At 34.6% G+C, this 8,142-nt stretch overlaps 2 pseudogenes; both read left to right on the plus strand.

Moving 5' to 3' along the window:
- Positions 1-4,325, plus strand: part of LOC107032688 — a 17,597-nt pseudogene extending 13,272 nt beyond the window's left edge.
- Positions 4,326-7,255: 2,930 nt separating this feature from the next.
- The window catches only part of LOC107032689, a 12,394-nt pseudogene continuing 11,507 nt past the window's right edge, over positions 7,256-8,142 (plus strand).

An 8,142-nucleotide genomic window follows, 5' to 3' on the forward strand; every position in this document is an offset into this window, starting at 1 on the left:
TCCCTACCCCCTGCCCCCACCCTCACCCCACCACCACCCCAAATAATTTTTTTTTAAAAAAAATATTTGTCAAATTCATAAATTATTTTCTACTCTAATAAAAACAAAAAATGTCTCTCAAAAATATTTTTTATTTATAAATCAAACACTAAAAATCATTTCCGGAAAATATTTTCTACTCACCAACCAAACATGAGAAAATAAGTCCAAAATCTACTTGTTTTCCAGGAAAACATTTTCTAGGAAAACATTTTCCATGGAAAACATTTTCCTTCGTACCAAACACACCCTTAGTTTGAGTTTTTATTAGATACTGTTATTATTACTCTCATACTAGTTTATTATTTGATTTTAGTTTTACTGTTGTTTCTTAGATTTCTTTGCCTCAATTATCATATTACTTGTTGTCTGCTATGGTATTCTCCTCCTTTGTTTTAATATCTGCTTTACATACTTGATTGTCGATATGTGTTACTTGAGCCGAGGGTGTAGTGGAAACAACCTCTCTACTGTGACAAGGTAGGGGTAAGGTTGTGTACAGACACACTCTCCAAACCTCACTTGTGGGGATTACACTTGGTATGTGGGTGAAGCCAGCTGAAGGAAGGTCGCGTTAGCGCCCCCTATGAGGTTGTATTCATTTGAGTTTTTCTAATTGAAATTCATTTTGTAGCTCTGGATGCTGGGGACAGAGCAGACCTTGTTAATGTTCTCAATGTGAGTTTGTTTCCTTCCTTTATTACATGTTTGTGTGGTTGTTTTGTTTCATTTAAGTAGTGATTTTGGTGATGCTTTGCAGAATAAACTTCAAAACCTTACTGGGAAGCACACAAACTTGCTTGAATATCTCTCGCCCAATGTCAGAAAGCGTGTTGAAGTTCTGAGAGAGATTCAGGCATGTTTAGCCTATACACTACTGTCGCTTGAATATGTATCAACTGGTGTCTTTTGGCTGATTTATTTGCTATGCTTTGTTTTACCTCTGTATTGTCTTTCTCAAACTGCCTTGCTGTGTGTTATTTGAGTCGAGTGTCTTTTGAAAACAACCTCTCTATCTCCACAAGATAGGGGTAAGGTCTAGGGTACACTCCCCCTTCGGAAATACACTGGGTATGCTGTTGTTGTTGTCGTCTTTTGGCTAATCATCTAATATTTGTATGCTATGTAAGTTGTTTGTGGTTTAGTTTTTGTTTTGTACACTTACATTATGTTCTTGTAGGATACAAATTAAATTCAAAGATACCCTTATTTTATAGAACCCTTTGCTTGTCTTAGACGTTAACGATTGGAGTATTTGAATAAAATGAACCCAAATGGAATAGATGCAGAGGATTTATTACTCCAACTGGCTTTGGATTTGAGGCATTTCTTACGTGTGTTCATTCTAAGAGCCTATTTTCACTGGGAAATTTAGTTAGAATTTTACCAAGATCTTTTGTGCTGTTTGACATTCGGGGGTTATGTATATAGCTCATGAAATAGGCCGACTATTTCTTTTTTTTGTTTGAATAAGCATCTATAAAATTGTAACAAGTCGAACTACCTTTCTATTAAGCTGATAAAAATCTTGGATTTTCTCAAGATTTTTGTCCTTTTGATCTTCCATTTTTTTTCCTGGTTCTGTTCATGATGCTGTATCAGCATATTCTTTTGTCCTTTGAGGGTGAAACATAAATTTTGCTTCTTAACGTGAAGTGGAGATATTATTTTTCCATCTTAAGCGGTTGTTTGGTATGTGGGATAAGGTGGATATCCCAACTTTAGCTTGGGATAGATTTATTTCATGATAAATTTATGCAGTCAACAAAACAGTGACAACACAGTATAAATTTTATCCCGAATTTAATGTTGGATATTCCACCATATACCATCTAACTTGGGATTAATAGATTAGTCCAAGGACTATAATCCCATGACTAAAATACTGTGATAATTTAGTCCGCTAACCAAACACCTCTCAAGTGTCTTCCAGAGTCGTAGCATATATTTGGGTAGTCACATAATTGTGAGTTATTGAGGAAATTATCCCTTGATTTACAACATACTATGTGCATTAGTTGCCAAAATAGTCAAAACTTCTTTTGAGTTAATTTTTGTATCTGTATAGTTGCTTATATCTTTCTTTCTCAGGTTCTTGCTGTTTGATCTGATTGTTTATCTTTGTAATCTTGGATGTTGAATAATGTTTCTCTTTTGTCTTAAATTCAGTCTCAGCATGATGATTTGGAGGCAAAATTTTTTGAGAGAGCTGCGCTTGAAGCCAAATACCGAAAGTTGTATCAGCCTTTATATATTAAGGTTGGTGGTGCTGCAGCATTTATTTTTGTATCTTGCATCCATTGGTCATTCTCAAAGTAATGTTAGCAAAAAATAAAAAATACATAGATTCAATATTGTGAATGGAGTTGTTGAAGTTGATGGTGAGGTGACAGAGGCAGCAGCAGCGGACCAGGAAGAGGATAAAGATGCAGCGGGTATGTAAATGCTCCTCCATGTCCCAATTTATGTAGCCTCCTTTCCTTTTTAGTCTGTCCAAAGAAGAATGTCACCTTTCCATAATTAGAAAAAACTTAAACTTTGAAATTCCCCTTTTGCTCTTGATGTAATAATTTATAACCACACAAATATGTACAATAACCACAAGTTTCAAAAGTCTTTTTTTTTTCTTAAATCGTGTCTAGTTAGATGGTGCCACATAAATTGGGGCATGGGGAGTATCAAGTTAGGGTTTATGCTTTCTTATTTGTGATCAGATACTCTTGACATTGGCTGTTGATAGGGAAAGGAGTCCCTGATTTCTGGGTCACTGCAATGAAGAATAATGAAGTGCTAGCTGAGGAGGTTAGTTGTTAATCATCTTCAATTTTCTTGTATCCTGCAAGTCCACCTACCGTAATCTGATCCAATTCTGTCAGTACAGATTTCAGAGCGAGATCAAGGCGCACTCAAACTTCTCAAGGATATAAAGTGGACAAGGATTGATGAGTCACAAGGGATTTAAGCTTGAGTTTTTCTTTCATACGAATCCGTACTTCAAGAATACTGTGCTGACTAAAACATATCACATGATTGATGAAGATGAACCCAGAACATGAAGATGAACCCATTCTGGAGAAGGCCATAGGGTATGTGACGTATTAATCTGTAGCCAAGTTTTTGATTGATATATTTATTCTGTTTTCTCCGTAATGACTTCTCATTGCTGACAATCTGTAGGACCGAGATAGAATGGTATCCAGGAAAATGTTTGACACAAAAGATTCTAAAGAAGAAGCCAAAGAAGGGCTCAAAGAATGCCAAGCCTATTATGAAAACAGAACAATGCGAAAGTTTCTTCAACTTCTTTAGTCCACCTCAAGTTCCAGAGGACGAAGAGGATATTGATGAAGATGCTGTAAGTTTCATTTTCTTGTGTGTCAATTTTCTCGAGGTTATTGATGATGATGCTGTCTACTGTTTTATTTTCTTGTGAGGTTCAATTTGAATCAACATTTTCTCTCTACTTCTTGGACAGGCTGAAGAACTTCAAGGTTTGATGGAACAAGACTATGATATTGCATAAGTTGACATGAAAATATCAATTTCTATGACCATGATAATACCAATTAAAGAGAATATTGTACCATTCAGAAAATAAATCACTCAGGAAGATTATACTGAAAAAATTACTGCAGTAAGATGATGCTGATGATATCTGTACTTGCTCAATTTCAAACTTCCCATTTAGTTGCTGAGATTCATATCCTGATTGTCTATGCAGATAAACTATCCGAGATAAGATTATTCCTCATGCGGTTTCATGGTTCACTGAGGAAGCTGCCGAAGATGATTTTGCTGACTTGGAAGATGAGGATGATGAAATGGATGATGAAGAGGACGAGGATGATTACGAAGATGACGAGGATGATGAGGATGAAGATGATAGCAGCAACAAGAAAAAGGTACTGACTTCCTTGCTTAGTGGCTAAATACTTATTTGGAGACGATCATGACGTTTTCCCCCTTACTTCAAATGTTACTACAGTCATCTTCTGCTGCTCGCCAGGTATGACCGACATACTCATGTTTCCTCAATGGAAGTTCTTTCATATGATTTCTCTTCCATAATACTAGACATACTGAATTGTTTATTTCATGTCACAGAGGATTGGTAGAGCAAATGCAGCAGATGGTCCGGCTGGTGAGAGGCCACCTGAGAGCAAGCAACAGTAGTCATTCATTGGAGCTGGATATGATAACATTATTCTCTATATTTTTATCCCTCCAATTCAATGTTGTTTTTTCATCAAAAATGACATCTCTACTAACAATAAGTTTGTTAGTTTTGACATCGAGAAGCCTATATCCTTTTGTCACATCACTATAACCAAGAAATATACATTTTGTACTTTTTCATTCAATTTTGTTCTTTTCTCAGCAGGTACATGAGCATAACAAATACACCCGAAAATCTTAAAATGACTTACAGAAGGTTTCATTCCACTCCAATCTTCAACAGGTGTCTTGTCCTTTAGTGCCATTGTCGGGAACCTGTTAAGGATGTACATTGCTGTATGCACTGCTTCTGCGCAAAAATATTTTGGCAGCCCTTTCTCATTCATCGTAGTTCTGGTTTATTCTATTTCTTCTTTCAGATAGACTATTTTGTTGAGGAGTATACCTTGCTGTAAGTTGTTTCTGAATGCCTTCATTTTTGCAATATTCATCAAATTCTCTACTTGTGTTTTCACCTCCTCTATCACTGCGAATGATTTTGATGCTGCAACCTTTTTGCTTCTCAACAAGAGCTTTAAATTTATTGAATGTAGCAAATGCTTTTGACTTTTCTTTCAAGAAATAAACTCAAGTCATTCTTGAGAAATCATCAATAAAGATTAGAAAATACCTTTGACTTCCAAGAGATGGAGTCTTCATTGGTCCGCAAATGTCGATATGGATTAGTTCCAAAAGTAAACTTGCTCTCCAAGTCACCCCTTTTGGAAAAGACTTCGTATGTTGCTTTCCCATTATACAACTTTTACATGGATCCACCTCAGTATGTATCTCAGGTTGGCCTTGCACCATGTCTTTTTGCTTGAGAAGCTTCAAACCATGGAAATCTTTTGTGCCAAAGCCATGAATCATCTATAATTTCATTTTTTAATGCATTGTAATGAAATTGCAAAGAGAAGTTTCTTTTTATCATCTTTACCTCAACAATGACTTGATTTGGCCCAATTTTATCATAAATGCTATTATTAATTGACAGAAAAGTCTTTTCATCTCCAGTCATGTCATTACTACAACCACTATCAACATACCATTCATTACTTTTTGTTGAAGCATCATATTTAGAACCAAAGAAAAGGTTTTCTTCCCTTTCTTCCTCCTGTTTTTCACAAAAATTTGCTTGCTCTGGTTTCTTGTGCCAGCAATACTTTTCAATGTGGCAAAACTTTTTACAAAAGTTACATTGGGGCTTCTGTGCCAACATTTTTCTGCATTGTGATTAGTCTTTTTGCATACTTTACAAAAAATACTAGAGTTTTTCTCACCTTTTTTTTAACCTTCTTGGAAGAACCATCATGATCCTGCTTCTTTTTTGGCTTGTGATTCTTCTTCTGTTAATTTTTGAGAAATTTTGAGGATTGTTATTTGTTTTTTTTAGACTGGAAAGTCGTCTCTTTGAGTTGATCTTCATGAAAAAATCTTCGCTTCTCGTATGCACGGAATGATCCAACGAGCTCTTTGATGGAAAGCTTAGAAAGATCTTTCTTCTCCTTGGTGATAGAAACATGTACTCATACTTTTCTGTGACATTAATTAGAATCTTTTCCTCAACTTGTTGGTCAGAAATTGTATCACAATGATATCTCATTTCATTAACAATATTCATGATTCTTGTGTAATATTCATCATTTTTTTTTCAGATTCTCCATCATCTTCAAATTTTGAAATTCTCTTTTAAGAGTTTGAAGATTTATAGTGCGTACCTTTTCATCACCATACACCTCAGTTTACAGAGAATCCCAAGCTTCCTTTGTAGTCTAACAAGTAGCAATTTTCGCAAAATATGCTCTTGAGACTCTCATTTGGATTTTGCTCAAGGCTTTTGCATCTTGACGATACTTAGCCTCAAGATTTTTCATCTTTGCTGCTGTAAGATCACCATCGTTGTCTCGCTCTTGAAAGTCATTTGCAACAATAGTCCACAAACCTTCAGCTTTCAAATGTGTTCTTATTTTTATCTTCCAATATTCAAAATCAGTTCCATCAAAAAATGGAGTAAGAACAATTGAAAAATCAACACCTTCATTTGTTTGGCTGCCATTATTTTTCTTCACTTAACCGAAGATTAAGAACGAAACCTGCTCTTGATACGAATTTGTAGGAAATATGGAAGGAAAATAGTATCTTTAGAGAATGCTCAAGTTTATTATAGGCTACTTACACTTTGTTTGGATCATTGTTACCCATTCTTTCATAACGTATTGTATTGTATTGCACTCTATTGTACTGTATTGTGTGGTAGATACAATGTTTGGCTAGACGATATTGTTTGTTGTTGTTTAATAACTTTTTAGTTGTTTGGTTTGATTTTATCGTACTGTATTGTAATTTATAAATTTACAAAAATATTCTTTATTATCCTAGAGTAGGAGGTTTAACTAGATTTAAATAATTAAGGTAAAGAGTAAAATAGTATTTTGAAATATTATATAAAGATATAATTGAAAAAAGGAATTACGTAACAATGGGAACACACCAAATTGGTTGTTCCAGGGGTTTTCATTGTTACGTAACAACGAAATTTAACAATACAGTACAATACATTTTAAATAACAATCAAAACAAACATTGTAGGTATAGTAACGATACAATACAATACAATGGATAACAATAATCCAAACATAGTGTTAAGATCACTTGAGATGATTACACTCATCAACTACATCTCTATTTATACTAGTAATAATGTAAATCAAAGGTCTTGCACAAATAACTAAATACATGTATCACAATTTACTAGATACATGTATTACGAAATCCTAAAAGACTACTTGAAAAATTAAGAGACAATTTTGGAAGACTAAACGTAGATGCATTAATTCCAACATGTGTATGTTGATTATTTTCCACCAATACCTCATAGAGTTATTCAGAGAATGCAGAAAAGAACAAGTTTATTTGCTCTCTACTTTCAACTCTTTCTACTTGAAACTTTTTTCTTCTGAGTGTCTATTTACGTGCTGCTATTTATATTTCCTGATATTACATGTATGAGGAGATAATTACATATCCCAGTTATGCGGGCCAGTTTGTCTTGATGACTAACCCTCATATCGAGAATACAGTGGTCAACTTTGGTGCGTTTAGCGTTTATTTCATGACAGATTGTTGTTTTTGTATGAATTATCTTTTAAGACTGTTTTGGAATTTGTCTGGGCAGACGATGAAGAATCGATGCAGTGCTTTCTTGCAGGATTAGTTATTAGAAGTTTAAGTATCAGGTTTGTTCGCTATGCCCTGCTTTCGAATCAGGATTTAAATATAACATGTTCATAGTTTAAATTGTTGTATATTTCTCTCAACACCTGAAATTGGAGATGCAAAGAGACACTAGGTGACTATTTGGCTGAAAGGAACATCATGGGTATATGTAAGTCCTATGTATGTCCTATACAAGACCACTTGTCATTTACATGTCAAATTATGGAATTCAAATTCTCTGATATTAGTCACTCTACCATACAATAGATCGACACTTGAGCAATTACACGAAGACTGAGAGAAGACGGAAGCCTCATTGGAGTGTTGAGCACTGAAAATTCAAAAAGTGATGAAGAACTTTGTATTTTTGTATTTTTATTCATGCTTATGAGTAGTAATATTGGACTACATATGCATATTTGTATTTTTTTCTCTCCATTTGCACCTTTTTGTAATAAAGCCTACACTTTATTTGCGCTTAAATCCCCAAATGACCTTACAACTTTTTGTTTTTGATAACACTTGTATTTTGTTGTGTAGGTGTGGATCTAATCAGTGGTGTTTCATGCAAATCTCCTTACGAGTCGGTCGATAGCAGGGCGGACCCACGTTGGGTCCAGGAAGTTCACCCTAACCCCTTTGACAAAAAAATATAATTTTATATATATATAT

The sequence above is a fragment of the Solanum pennellii genome, chromosome 10 (genome assembly GCF_001406875.1).
Source record: "Solanum pennellii chromosome 10, SPENNV200".
In the NCBI taxonomy this organism is placed as follows: domain Eukaryota; kingdom Viridiplantae; phylum Streptophyta; class Magnoliopsida; order Solanales; family Solanaceae; genus Solanum; species Solanum pennellii.